This window comes from Phasianus colchicus, chromosome Z (genome assembly GCF_987193195.1).
Source record: "Phasianus colchicus chromosome Z, bPhaCol1.hap1.1, whole genome shotgun sequence".
Lineage (NCBI taxonomy): Eukaryota > Metazoa > Chordata > Aves > Galliformes > Phasianidae > Phasianus > Phasianus colchicus.
The window spans coordinates 52,858,816-52,874,318 of NC_143476.1; positions in this window are offsets into that span (position 1 = coordinate 52,858,816).

Genomic DNA, 15,503 nt, shown 5'->3' on the forward strand with positions numbered 1-15,503 from the left:
TTCAGGAGTTCCTTCTTCATCTATATAAGTCTTCTCACTATTTTTGCCTCCTCTTTGTTGGGATGCATTGTTCCTGAGCTTAAAGGAAGTCATATTTGTTTCCCTCAAGGACTTTATCCCATGGTACTCTACCAAGCAGATCCCAGAAGAGACCAAAATCTGCTCATTGGTCTGGATTGCTAGAAATCATTTTGTGGAAGTCTAGTAACATTGCCATAATGCAGAAGTGGTGTTTTATAAGTGATGCTTATTTTTCCTATTATGAAAATGTCTTATGCATCTAATATAGTTGATATACTATCCTTCTAATACTATAGCTTATGTTTCAGTCATAGCAAAGAACAAATGCTTCTGTTGCCAGGATATTAAAACTCTTATTAAAATGAAAGTGGAACAGGAGAGACTCAGAGATTTTTTTTATTATTATTTTATTTTTTTAAAGTTAATCTGTGAGAAAATTTGCATCAGTCAAATACTGAAGAAATTACTAAAACTTACAGCTCTGTTAAATAATCACACCCAGGGGCTGTTTACTTCAGAGAATAAAAATGATCAATATTTAATAGCTTATCTAAAAGATAAGATAATGATACAGTAACATCATGGGTTTGTGACTGGGGCAGTACCTTTGAGATCTGAAGGTCTGCATTCCTTGTTCTGTTTGTCTTCCTAATCTGTTATATATTCTTGCAGAAATAATTTTGTGGGTGACTTTCCCTGGACTGTTCCACTCATAATCATATCTTGATAACTGTGTCACTGCTCAGCCAGTCCAGAAATCTCCTCAGGGTGTACCATAACTTCCCCTCAGTCACTGGAGTGTTCCAGGTACCTTTGTTGCATTTTGGCACTTAGTTGATTTCTTACCTAGGACCATATCTGGCATTAAACGCCGGGAGGTCTTGAGCAAGACTCTCCTGAGTCTTGCAGTTTGGATGCACTTACATCTTTGTAACTGTTTCCACTATTTAATTTTTAATCAATTTAAGTAGCAGTGCTCTGCCCAGAAGATTTTACACGATAATGGCAAAACTGATTCTTTGTACTGTGTGGCAAAACAGAGTTCTTGTAATTGTGATAGGTAAGTTGAAGTTTTCTGGTAGAAGTTAGTAACTGTTCAAGTTCCATATGTAGCTACTTGTATGTGTTCATCCTAATGCTCTAATTCCAAACAGTACATTTGGATGTGCTTTTACAGTTCTTCAGAAAAAGATTTGTATTATTTGCCCCCCATATTAGAAATTCCTGAGTGCCCTTTTACTATGGCTGCAGTCTCTGAAGACACTCCCTTTCTTTTCTTCTGTTTTCTGTTTTAACACAGCCATGGCCTGTACTGAAGCCAATTAAGTTGGCTTCTGCTCCCTGCTTCCAGCTGTTTTTGCAGGCGTCCAGACTCATCTCTATTATATAGTTTGGACATCTGTGGCAGCAGCTGAGAGCAAGGAAGAAGAACCAGTTTTGTAAGGCTTGCCAGCTCTCTGTGGAGAACCAGAGTGGTCTGCAGGCTCCCCACACCATACATGCCAGGCCTAGAGGGAAGGTGTCAAAGCTTCCTCAGTCCAGAGCTGGCCTAGGCCTGCCCAGTAATAGTGCTGTGGCCTCATGCATGGGACAGGGCTGAAGCAATGATTTCATTAGTGTCTGGTTCAGTCTGTCCTCAAGGAAAGGCATTCTAATCAGCAGATACACACACACACACACACACACAAAAAAAAAAAAAAAAAAAAAAAAGAGAAAGCTCAGTAGACATGCTTTTCTGCATGTTGGTGGGGCTGGACTCAGCCTGCTGAAAGTGAAGCATGGCCAGGCTTGGTGCACCAATTTTCCAGCTACTTTCATAAATAGATCCATAGGTATACCTTTTCACATATGCAAATTTTCCACAGTATTAATGTGTGAATTACCTTTTTTGCTAGGCAACAATTACATTTCCACACAGATACCGCCATGTTGGTGGCTTCCAGCAGGAAACACTCCTTTCTTTGCTGCTGGAGATTTGACTGGTTCAGGTGAGAGTAACAAAGTTTCAGGAATTGCTATGACTCTGACATAAGTAAATCAGTGTGCTTTTGCTTCCTTTGCCTACCTCTTCATCAGTAGAGAGGACTGTAAAAGGTTATAAAGGCCTCTGCAGGAATTCTTCTAGATTTCAACGTATTGTACATGGACACTGGCTCTTACTACCCCATGAATTTTGCCATATTGAATGCTTTATAGAGGTACGGTTTTTGTTCAAATGAATTTCTACAAAGTGTTGTCATGATAGTAGGTAATATCAATGTCCTAGGTCCCCTGCTAAGCAGGGGGAAGTCTCAAGACAAATCTGAGGTAGAATGTGGATGTTCTGTTTCTGGACCACTAAATGAGATTTGTTTGCTATAAAATCATAAGAAAATTGTGTAGGTGCATACTGCTGAATTGCTAATCAGGCCTTTACAGACTATGGAAAATGTCATTGAGGTTATAGAATCAGTACTAGTTTTGAAGACCTAGTTTATTTTACTCTTTGCTTTCTGCAGCTTATACTGGTGATGCCACAACCCTGTTGTGTCCTTCTCTTTACTAACAAAACTTTTAAATATAAGAAGAAGGAAAAGGATTATAGGATGCAGTCGTTTCTTAGTGCATTTGTCCTTGCTCATGTTCAGAAAGTACATGGTTTGGCTGCTGCTGTTTGTGAAAATAGGAAGATTGATAAAGTCATCCATCTGAGAAAAAACATGGCTGAATTGAGTGGCTTTGTATTTCAAAGCTGGTATTTGCAAACAAGATCATGCAATATTTATCTCAAGTAACAGTAAAGACAGCAGTTCAGCTTGCTGTTAAGTGTTATAGAGAATTAATTTCCTTATTTACTGAATATGAGATTTCTTTTTCTTTTAAATTCACTTATAATAGATATATATTCAAATTTTCCAGTCTAAAAATACATTAAGCCAACTTTCATCCTAAGGGCCAAAGATCAAAGTTTTTTTACATTTTTAATGCACTGATTTTCTTTAAGTGCTGGAAAAGTTTTGCTTGGAAATTTTTTGAGAATCCTGAAGCAGCTACTAAGAATATTTTGTTCCCTCCCATAGTAAAAATGTTTTTGAAATGCAACATGTCATTACATTTATTTATCTCTCATGTTCTTCACATGGAAAAATACCAATTTAGACCACACATCTGCTGGATATGTCTGAGAAATGATAAATTGTGTCTACAGTGTAATGAAATTAAGCTACTTTTTACCTTCATGTTTTTGGTGTTAATATTTAAAGAAACAATTGGTTAAATTACCAAGGCTTGCGAAGAAAAGAGCTGCTTTTCTATTCACCCCAAATTTTCTCTCTTTGTGATTTGTTTGGCAAGATTTTTAAATCAATGTTTAAATGAGAATATATCCTGACTAGCTGAAAAACTTGTGTTTCCCAAATACATTTATAAAGCAGAACCTGACTATTTCAAAAATAAGTGCATTTTGCAGCTGACTATAAATACCATATGTTTACTTGGGGATTAAGTTTTACCTCTGAATACTGAAGACTATACAGAATTTTAAGTAAAAGAAAGGGCAGAGAGAGAATGAGAACCAGGACACCAGTTTTTAAAATAATCAGATTGTCTGAAAATACATTATTTGTTTGGCAGTATGGGATGTGGGAATCCTCCTGAAGGTAGGGTGATGGCAATGATCTGAAGTACAGACTGTGAGTCTGAATTGTTCCACTGCAAAAAATCTTTCCAAATCACACACCTGCCAGGAACATTTCCATTTTACAGACAAATCAATTGGTCACATTAAGCTGATTTTCTTCTCAGGTCAGAGACCAGCAAAACTTCCTGTCTTGTGGTTTCAGGTTGCCTTTGTCCTGTGTCTGCTGCTGTTGCCCACTGAACCATCAGGTCGAGCTTGGCAGCTGCCCTGAGGCATTCTTGGCCATCCGTCCTGCTGAGAAGCATTACTCTTCTCCAGTCTACCTTCTGCTCTGTCCTTACTAATTTGTGGTAACAACCAAGCAAGTGGAAGTAAGCAATGATTTCACACTTGGTTGTTACGCTGTGGCAAAGCAGTTGGGCAGATGTTACAGGAGTTTACAAAAGGAATGAAGGAAGGCTATGAATAATCCTGGGATGGTTTTCTTGCCCCCACCATTTCAAGTTTTCACTCAACTGATCTTCCTGGCTTCCTGTCAGCTGAAAATTTGAAATTGAAATTCAAGCTGCTTAATTGAGAAAATGAGAGGAGCAGTCAACTGGTTCATAATCATTTACAGTTAGTTTCTTGGTGGAATATGCAATGTATAGAGTTCAGCTGATTGGCCATAGCAACAGTACTTCAAAATAGTAAGAACAAGGATACTTCTCCCTCTTTTATACAATGCATTATTATCCAAAATGTAGTTATTTCATATTCATATGAAGTTTATCCAGTATAGTGGTTCTTACAATGAATTTAACTGTGCTACAAACTTGTAAATCTCCACAAAATCGAAGTCTCATTTTTGAGCACTGGCTCTACATGCATGAATTGTAGAGTTAGGGCATAAGCTAGTGATTGGATGTCAAGTTAAATTTAAGTATCTTGGGTTTGTATTGATTTTGCTTTAACTGCGCAGTATTCATGTGAATAAGGAGAGGAGAAAGAAGGAACCTTACTCAAAGAGGTGTTGCTGCTGTTTTTGATATGGTCTTTACAGATGTGTATGTGTCATCTTTGGGTATTTAGGAATATATATTGAATCTTTTTGTTTTAAATTTCATTATATTCTAGAAAACTGGTTGGGGCCATTATTCAGGATATTTTATTTTTATTAGAGAGGAGTATGCAGTTCTTCTACCCGTACTTATCTTCATGAAAGGCTTCAGACAAGCTTTTTTGGTATTCAGGGTTCATTTTGCAAATTACATTTGCATATGATTATCTGAAAATTTTGTTATCGATCTTGGAGCCTTGGAAAAACTGAAATCTGGATGCATCTCATACTTTAACTACAAAAGTTTGAGCTGAAATATGAATATTTTATCTGCCAGTAAAATCTTTCTTTCTGGGTTAGAGCAAGAGAGGATGGGAGACAGAGAGGGGAAAAAAAAAAAGTTACCTTGAGTGTTTGAGTGTTGAGTATTTCATTACCCCAACCTGACATTTAAGCATTTCAAGAGCAGAAACATTCTGGCAGAGTCAGAAGCACAGTTGGTATTCAATAATGTGTTATATTTGTGATAACTGATTCTCAAGAATGTCAGTGAACAATTTCAAGCACTGTAAAAGTGAGTAAAGACTAAAGGATATTCATAGGACTTGCTGACAACACAATTTCAGGGAAATCAAAAGATGGTTATATTTTCAGAATCATCTGCAATTATAATCTATTTATTCATTTGATTAACAGTGTATGTAGGTTTTCTCAGAGCATGAGAAAAGTGTATAATATTAGCTCTCCTTGCTCCATTAGACGCATATTCTCTCTCTTAAAGAAAAATATCTTTTCATTCCTCTTTCACTGACCCTTGAATGTTAAAGGGTTAAATAATTTTCTCTTAGTTTGAGAAGGAAATTCATATGGGGCAATTTCTGACATCTCTCTGTGGAAATTACAGAACAGCTAGAGAAAGTTGTTATTAAACAGACAACCTGGCTGTTCAAAAAATAATTCATAACTTCATAATGAGCTTACTGCCCCCTTTTAACACTGCAATATACTGCAGTACTTAATACCACCATTTCCATAAACATTTTCTAAAAATAATTGAAAAAGAACAAGTAAGCAAATAAACCACACATCTCTAACAATGTGTTTGAGCTTCAACTATTTTAAAAATAACACCAAGTCTTGTCTTTCCTGAAAGGGCTTATTTTTCTTTAAGGAGCTTCTGACTTTGTTCTAATGGTGAGAAAATTACAGCTAAAGAGTTATGTGGTTCAGTCACAGTGTGCCCCCTTCTTTAATGGGTGCAATGAACTAAACATTCTAAAAGACGCTACTATTTCTACACTACTGCTTAAGGTATGGCAGCAATAAAAGTCTAACTTTGGTGTTGTAATGTCGGTCTTATGGCAGGGGTTTACTTGTGTGTTTGGCAACCTGGATTGGACACTGATTCAATTATGAGTACCTAAAGGAATATGCAGTGAATCCTTCTAATCCAGAAATAATGAATTATAATTCTGGGACTAAACTGAGGCAAGTGATGTATGAGCAGGTGCATGACTTCTTTGAACTCCTTCCAACTTGTTTCATCATGTCTGAAGCAACTTTCAAATCTTAGGGAACCAAGATTCATAGATTCACAGAATTGTAGGGGCTGAAAGGGACCCCCAGAGATCATCTAGTCCAACTCCCCTGCCAAAGCAGGCTCCCTAGACCAGGTTGCACAGGTAGGCGTCCAGACAAGTCTTAAATATCTTCAGAGAAGGAGACTCCACAATCTCTCTGTGCAGCCTGTTCCAGTGCTCTGTCACCCTTACTGTGAAAAAGATCTTATGCACATTTGTGCAGAACTTCCTATGCTTCAGTTTGTGGCCATTTCCCCTTGTCCTATTGCCATGCACCACTGAAGAGTCTGGCCTCATCCCTTGCCTCCTGCATGTTAAATACTTATAGACATCTATTACAGAACTTCTGAGGAGGGAGGATAAGAGTCATTGGGGAAAGTAGGAATGACTGAGGAAATAATATTGGACTACTGCAATTTAATCCTGGTAGGCAGGTGAGCCCCACGCAGATGCTCACTCACTGCAACCCAGTGGAATGGGTGAGAGAATTGGAAGGGTAACTGAAAAATCTTGTGAGCTGAGACAAAGAGATTAATAGGTAAAGCAAAAGCTGTATGTGCAAGCAAAACAAATTCACTGCTTCCCATGAGCACGCAGGTGTTTAAGCATTTTCAGGACAGCAGGGCTTCATGGCTAGTGGTTACTTGTGAAGATAAATGCAACAACTTCAAGTACCCTTTCTCCTCCTTTGCCCTAGCTTTTATTGCTGCATATAATGCAATATGGTGTGGAATATCCTATTGGTCAGGCTGTGTCAGCTATACTGATTGTGTCTCCTCCCAGCTCCTTTTGCACCCCCCCACATCTGGTGTAACAGACTAAGGAACAGCAGCAGTCATTGACTCAGTTCAAGCACTGTTCAACAACAAACATCAGTGCATTATGAGCACTATTTTAATCAGAAATCCAAATCATAGCATCATACAAGCCACTAAAAAGAAAGTTAATTTTCCTTGCCAATACCAACACACAGATGTACGAAGCTAGACACAGAGATTTCTTAATGGCGGGAAGCATCTTGAGGTACCAAATAGCATAGGTCAGTATGCTGTGTCTACTTTGGGTGACATCATGGGGAAATTGCTGTTAGTGATGTAGATAGTTTTCTTCTCTCTTCCTTGTATCTTCATACATACTGTCTGCATTTACCAATCTGTGTTGTGCTCTTTCAGACATGAATTTGAGAATGGGTGGTCTCTTACTGGATTAAAACAGTTCCCCTAATAATGTTCTACAATATAGGTAGAATATTAAAGAGCCTTTCAATAAAAATAATAGCTATCTGTGATAAAAATGAGGATTTTTTAAGTACTGCCTAAGTCAACCAAATATTTACTGTGCAAAATACTATTTACAGAGAAATATCAACCATTCTATCTGAGTAATATGCAGATTCAAATTCCCGAGAATTGCTCCTGTCTGCTGCCATAGCTTCCAACCCTTGTTAATGTGTAACAGATAAAGAAATCTCAACTCTCTTTTTACTTTATTGATGTTCATCTTTTACTTTTAAAATTTGCAAGGATTCTTACTTGTAGTCTCTAATAATAGTAGCTCCCAAGGGTGATTAAATTTGAATTAATAGTCTGTCTTTCAGATGTGCTGAGTGTTTCTGCAGATAGAGGTCAAATATTATAAATAAATAAATAAATAAATAAATAAATAAATAAATAAATAAATAAATAAACCAAAACATTTTCTATTGCAACATGGACCTACGGCATCTCATTTTCCTCTTCTAGCAATAGTTTAATATGCAGATGTTGATCATCCTTAGAATCAGCTGTGTTCAGTAGTAGCTCTCATTTTTCTGATCTTGCCATTTGCAATGGAAGCAATTTATTTATTTATTAAATAGAAGCCCACACCCCAGGGCTCAGTGAGCTGACTTTTTTTTTTTTTTTCCAAGGTAAATCTTTGTCCACAATTATATATTGTTATAGCTAGGGGTCCAGATCCAGAAAGACAATGCACTATACATTAAGTTAAAAAAAATAAATTATATATATGTAAGTCTTATTTGTGACATTTGTAGTTTCAGTTCAAACTCCAGTTGTGCGTCATTGCTTGTAGCAAATTAAATTTAGATGAGTCTTAGTGAAAATTACTGGGCTGTGAATGTTACCCATTATGCAAAGAAGTGTAAATGCAGAAAAAAAAAAAAAAAAGAAACCAAATAACGTGAAATCCAAATATCATTTATGGGATAACTCTTACCCAGTTGGTGACTGAGTTCAGTTTGAAATGCTTGAGGGAGAAACCTCAGGAGAGCGATTTTTATGCTTTGCTTGTGGAGTGAGCCTGAAGAGTGGGAACATAAGCACTTTCCAGTTTCCCATACTGAGAAAATTCTCACACTCCTTCCCACGTGCCAAGGTAAAAGCTTTTTATGACCTTTCAACTTATCAAGAACTGTAGAGACATTCTTTTAAGCAGTTAAAATAAGCTGTAAATAGTTGATTCTTTTTAACTTATGTATCTCTAAATCTTTATCATGATAACTTTTTATATTAAGAAAAGAAAGATAAAGGAATCTAAGATGGTATAGTCCTTGAAATGCTCTCATTCACACTTTCCATGTATTTGACTGATCAAAATTAATCATCATTCTATGGTGCACCATTCCTGCAAAATTCATTTTGAAAGATTGTTTTTGGATTTTTTTTATGTGCTATTGTAGAGATTGAAAAATGTCAGCCTCAGGCATTCTTGATTTCCTACAGTTTGCAAACACTACATTCATCTTTTAGCTCTATAATACACTTAAAAGCAAGGTCAGAATATTGTGACCCGTTGTGATTTTAAATAAATTGCAGAATATCAGATTTGGTGCCTTTTTCTAAATTAAAGATGAGTGGATCAGACTTTGTGTTACAAATGTGTTAATGAGACTGTATTTCTTCTCTTCATCTCTTTATTGTTTTAAAGGTAGGCCCATGAGGAAAGTTTTAGGGAAAACTGCATGAATATCCTACAGGAAAAGCTTTTATTTAATGCTTTCATTTAAGTCAGTGTAGGGATTTCAAAACCTTTAGAGTCCTCACTTCTACCTCAATACATCAAGAGAAAATGATGGAGAATTATTACATTTTTAAAACATTTTCTCAAGCAGAAGACAGACAACATTTTTTTCTTTCCCCTTCTGATACTGAAATGTCAGTAATTAAAAACTCAAACTGTTGTTGCAGGTCCAGTATTCAAAGGTGCATTTAGCATGTGTGCGTGATGAATATATTTGTTTTTCCATCTCACAGGATGCAGGATTCACAGTCTGAGTAAACACATCTCTGTATGCCAACAGCAATCACATTCATGCTAGTCTATAAATGTCTCCTTTTGTAATCTTCTGCCTGTATCTGTTTCAACATTTTCCAGTGGATAAAGATGTAATCCATTTCTGCAGGTTGAATAATTCTTAGAAGTTGGAATGGTCCTAGGAAACTGGTGCACTGCTTATTTGACTGATCACATCAAATACAAATCAAAGCTCTAGGTTACCCTTTAGAAACAGGTGCACAGAGGTTGGGTTCTGTAGGCAGTACGATTGGTTATCTGCATGTTTCCCTTCTTTCCCCTTACAGCAGAGTATGTTGTCCTGGAGATGAAAAAAAGCAAAGGCTAAACTAATTAACTAACCAGCAGTGATCTACAGTCTCAGCACCTCTCATTCCTGGAGATTTATCCCATTTTGAATTCATTGCCATTTCCCTCCAGGGAAATAAAGATTGCTGCCTATTAAAGATGGGGACAGAAAAAGGCACCTTCACTGGAGACAGCCTGTACAAGAAAATAATACTGTAATCATTCCCTCCAATCAGCTGAAAAGGATTAAATCTTCTGCTTCTAAAGTAATGTTCCAATTGAGCCTTGGGGAAGAATAATTCATGATTAGGGAGAAGGCTGGTCTAGCAAATGTGAACATTATGTCCATTACTTAAACACACTTCCTGGGCTGACTGCTAATGTACCCAGGGGACCTTGCAGCAGCAGCAACTGATAGGAGCAATGAAATAGGCCGACAAGGACAAGAAGTATTATCATCTGCATTCAACAGAACTACATAGACTTTACCACTGTTAAATCACTGCCTTTGGTAAATAGCCCAGATAACTCATTTTAATAGAAGAATTCTTCTCTTCTTTATGTGTATTAAACAACAGACTCTTATGAGCTGTGGCAGTGTATTGATTCTCAGGAAAGGCAGCGTGAATACCAATTCTGTAATTTATGCTGTTTTGTGGCTCTGGCTGTATTTGTTATGCATAGTGTATTAAACATTCAATAGCTCAATTTAATCTTTGCAGCCAAATTGCGCAGCACATCATGCCAGATAGTGGTTGTTTCATACACACAGCCCATCTGCTTCCTGTTCTATAATTCATTCAGCAGGCAAACTTTCTGGCAGCCTCGGGCTACCACATATATATATATATGTTGTATATATATGTGGCATATATATGTTTGTATTTATATATGTGTATATAAATACATATACTTAATGCTGGTGAACATCCAATTACCTTACCTAAGTGTATGTACTACCTTAGGGTATCAGAAGTGCTTGACACTGACTCATTTTTTGGAGCTATTCTACAATTGTACACGTCACTGGAGTCATCACAAAAAATAATGCTGTCGTTACTTTGAAAAAACTGTGGAAGCAGTATTCCTATCTTTAACTCTGTATTTTCAGAAGGTACTGGTAGCTCAGAATAGGAAAAGGTAAATGAAAACAAAGCGCTCTGTTAGTATAGAAAAAATAGTTCTTTCCAAATAGCTTCTGGGGTACACTAGTCCTAAAACTATGATTAATTTGTAGTCTTAACTTCTGCTCTCACTTTTCTATTTCAGATGTCCCATTTGCTTTCCATGAATTCACTGTGTCATTAAGTGCACATAAGAAATGTGCTTTCAAGCTTTCTTACTGCTGCAGCTGGAACACTAGGCTGCAACCTGGTCTTAGAAGGCTTTGCTGCTGGGTATGAAATTACAGCTGGTGGCTAGAAGTGCTGGACATGTCTCTCAGCACCTCAGCAGGGAAATTGATACCAAAGGTTTCTAGGGTGTTGGGAAGTCTTGATGCGCTGCAGGCACTTAGCATTCACTGGCATTAACTGGCAGAAGATATTCTTCTGACACAAAACATATCTTCAAATTTGCTTTGTTTTTCTTTACGTATTGTTGCAACCACATATTCAAATTACTCATCTCTGACATTTTACTTGCAGTTTGTGGCATTTATTGAAAACTGGTTGTGATATTCTGGCACAGAGAGGCAGTGTGTAGCTATATCTAGCTGCTTAGGGCAGCTACCATGAGTAAGCCCTAGCAACAGTAACGCTAGCTGCTTTGGAATTTGGAACTGCACTGTTAAGTGCTGAAGAAATCTTTAAAGAGAGGGTCATTGCTGAGAGGAGCTAGTGCTGAAAGTGGGCAACACAGGTTTGGAGCAGCGGAGTTGCTTGCCTGAAGTTCTGCAGCAGAAGTGGAAATTGCATCGCTGTCTCCTGAGTCCTGATGGATGAATTTCATGGTTATTTCTGTCTCTCTGCCCTACACTCACAGACAACATGATCAAAACGTATCAGCATACTCTATAATAAAAGTCACAGTTTCTATTTTACATTTATTAATATAAAGTTCTTTACTGCAAATATATGGTTCAGAAACTGCACTCTTCAGCTGTGTTAAGAACCTAGATGATGAGATGCGTACTTAAGCTTGTACCAGACAAACAACAACAACAGTTAGGCAGACTTATAAATGATTTTGTGCTTGTGCTACTGAGCCTGAGACATGCTCCACTTCTTTCTTACTCTTCATTTGGCTGAGAGTGTTCTCTATGTTAATAAATACTGAACTAATTTTCCTTTGTTAGAAGCTGTTCACCTCAAACAGAATGATGTAACTGGGTACAAGATACACACATTTTAAAAAGAAGTATACCTGGGAATAGCATTTTCCCAGTCACTGTGGCTGAGAACTACAGAAATTACAAACAAAGAGAAAAGCAGTGTGATCTAAAAATTATTTTGTTTGCTGAATTTATTTCTTACAGTAAAATGAAGTATGTTAAGGATTCCCCTCACATTGTATGGAAAACTTTCATAATTCATGTCTAAGTGGGTAGTGTGGTAATGACTACACTAAAGTTAGATGGGTATAAAGGTTAAATAGTTAAGAGTTAGGAATGGAAATCAGGTCCTCTGTCCCCTGTGTTTGCTTCTGTTATTTCCTCCTTACATTATGATCCTCACTGATGTGTTAGATGCACAGTTGTTCGTTTCAAATCCGAAAAATGCTGTTTTTTCTTTATTCAAATGACGTGCAATATTAATAGCCAATTTCCGTCTTCCTTTCAATCAAACCTATTTCATACTAGCATGTGTGCTATCATGCTGCTAAGGTTCAACATTTTCGGGGGAAATCTATGATGATTCTGTTTTAACTACTTCAGAGCTGTGTACTAAGCTCCTATAGCATGCTTAATAGTATTTATTCACTGCAGTTGGACTTCACTGTCATAACCTCAGCTATACTAGATTAACATCAACAACATTGCTAACACTGTTTTAAAGAGAAATTTTTTATACTATTTGAACTTTTCCTTTTTGTACCTTTTTGGATATGCACAAAGAGAAGAGTTTAAAGGGATCTGTTAATTATTCCTCCCATAAATTTAAAGAAGTATATGTACAAAATCAGATTTAATTATTTGTTTTTCATACAGTATTCAATAAAGTCTTTATGATTCTTATTATTGAGTTGCATAAGGTCAAACAAATTTTGTGTAAATGTTTTTGTTTTTGTTTTAATTTGCTTTATAATAGCAAAAAAGGTACTTTCAAACTGGCTGATTTTTAGCTTCAGATTGTTGTAAACTGTGGGGCATAGTCCAAATAGTCTACTAGAAGTCACCTAGCTAGTACTATTCATAGCTTACATACTGATATCACTCGGTGGTTTCCCAAGTATAAGGCTTTTCTTTTTTGACTTCTCTGGAAGAAATACATACCCATATCCCAGTCTGCCTCAAAAAAAAAAAAAAAAGGGGGAAATTTCTGGTGCTGTATTTCACTCTCTCTATATATATCACTAAGCAAGCTGTACCAACCATCAGAAACATATTTGGCTGGTTTGAACTAGTGAGCTGAAAGGGAAAAGAGCGTACTGCTGGTGTGTAGCTACAATTAGAAGTAGATGATATTCACTGGCAGCTGTTCCCGAAGTGTGTCAGAGATCTGGTACTCTGCACTGAAAAGCTTGCACTGCATTTGTGACTGACCAAAGGTGTGGACGTTTCAGATGATATACTGTGTAACAGATAACAGTACTGAATCCACTGTTTGTAGATGACAATGCTGTGCTGAGATTTGACCCTGCTGTTTGACAGTCTTGTCTCAGTGCTTCTTTCTACATTTGAGACTTTCAGAAATGCAAGGCTGAGGATTTTTCACTCTTGTAGCAACTTGGTGATGTAACTGATCTCATATAAAGACTAAATCCTTGACCATTACCAGACGTGAATACAGGCCTTAAAATTTCCTTTCAGCACATGGATGACTTTGACATGTTTTTGTAAAAAGCATATGACAATGTGACCTGCGTGCACAACTGAGTCCTCTTCATAATGAATCAAGTCTTGGTTTCTATCACTGTTTTTTATACATCGTGATATCAAACTGAGTTTGTAAATTGGGAAAATATGGAGTGCAGCTGTTCAAGAATAATTATATAGAAAATAATGTTCCTCTCTCTACTGTTAGATAGAAACCCTTTTACTCACTCTTACAATGTGTAATTTCTTATGTCATTCCTGTTTCAGCCAAGAACTTGTGACCAAACCAACAAGCCCTAGTGATGCTGAGCACAGTTTAACAGCTTTTTGAATTTGTTTCTGGTTTATTTTTGTTTGGAGTCAAGCATCCAACATACACAGTCAGGTGGTGGCACACAGCATCATTTTATTCAATAAAAAAATATTTTCACAGTTCTGCAGTAGCTATTCGTTTCCTTTTTCCTTTCTGTGGCTTCAAATGCAACCAGAAATCTTGCATTCTTGAATTACCTCCAGGGTCAAATGCATAATGTAATAGCTTACCTCCTGTTTGATTTTCAAACTCTGGCCCTATGGGAATATGTCTTTATTGTTATGGTGTTGCCTTGTAGCACTACAGGCTAACAGATCAATTCAGCCTTCAAAGCATCCTATCACCTGTCGATATGAAATTCTAGCAATTACTAGAATGGGATGGCTGCAAAGCATCTGAAAAACATTCCCTATTGATTGGTTCATCACTCCAGAGTATGATGAACTTGTTTAAGAAATATTGATCTGTCAAATTGATTTTTTTTTTTTTTTTTTTTTTAATCAAGGAATGATATACATGGAATATAAGTAACAATATTCTTGCCCAGAAAAATGTGTAACACATACTAGGTATGTGCACACAGAGTTGGGAAAAGAAAAAAAAAAAAAAAAGGAGGGAGAAAGAACTTGGAAGTTTTCCTCTAGGATTTACAAAGTGCTGGACAAATTTCCCAAACACCTTTTTTATTGCTGAATGTTGTTGTTGTTGTTTGTTTGTTTTGCTTGTGTCTTTGATTTAGCAAGTAGATATTAAAAGTAAAGTTCCAGTATGTAATGAGTGAATTCATTTTCCCAGATTCCTCAAGTTATGGGAATATGAGCCTTGCCCTTTGTTGTGCCAATAATCTAAGATGAAGTATGATTTTTAAAAAACAGTTCCTTGTGATGCAGATGAGGAGGAAGATGATTAATTTGTAACTTGGAATGTTATAATTTTAGCACTACTGCTTTCTCCATAGTCTTGTTGCTCTCTTTTGATTAGGGTACAAGCTGAAGGCACCCACTGCATCCCATGTTAACTGCAATTGTTTGCATGGCAGTACTGTTGAGATTGTTATTCTCATATAGGGCAAGCAAAGGATTAGAGACTTATCAATGTAGTTAGAAGTCAGTTTCTCTCAGCCTCACCCTTCCATGCAGACTTAAAAAATATGTAAGTGTGAATACAGATCAACACCCATAAATGCTGTTCCTATTCAGAAAAGTATTAGGAATTTTCACAGAACTTTTGGATTCTACAATCCCATCCTGCAAATGTGTTGCTCTTGCAGGTTCTCATCCTCATGGGAGATTTTAATGACTCAGATGTCTGCTGTGAAAGCAACATACTGGGCTGCAAGCAATCCAGGAGTTCTGGAATGCACTGAGGATAAA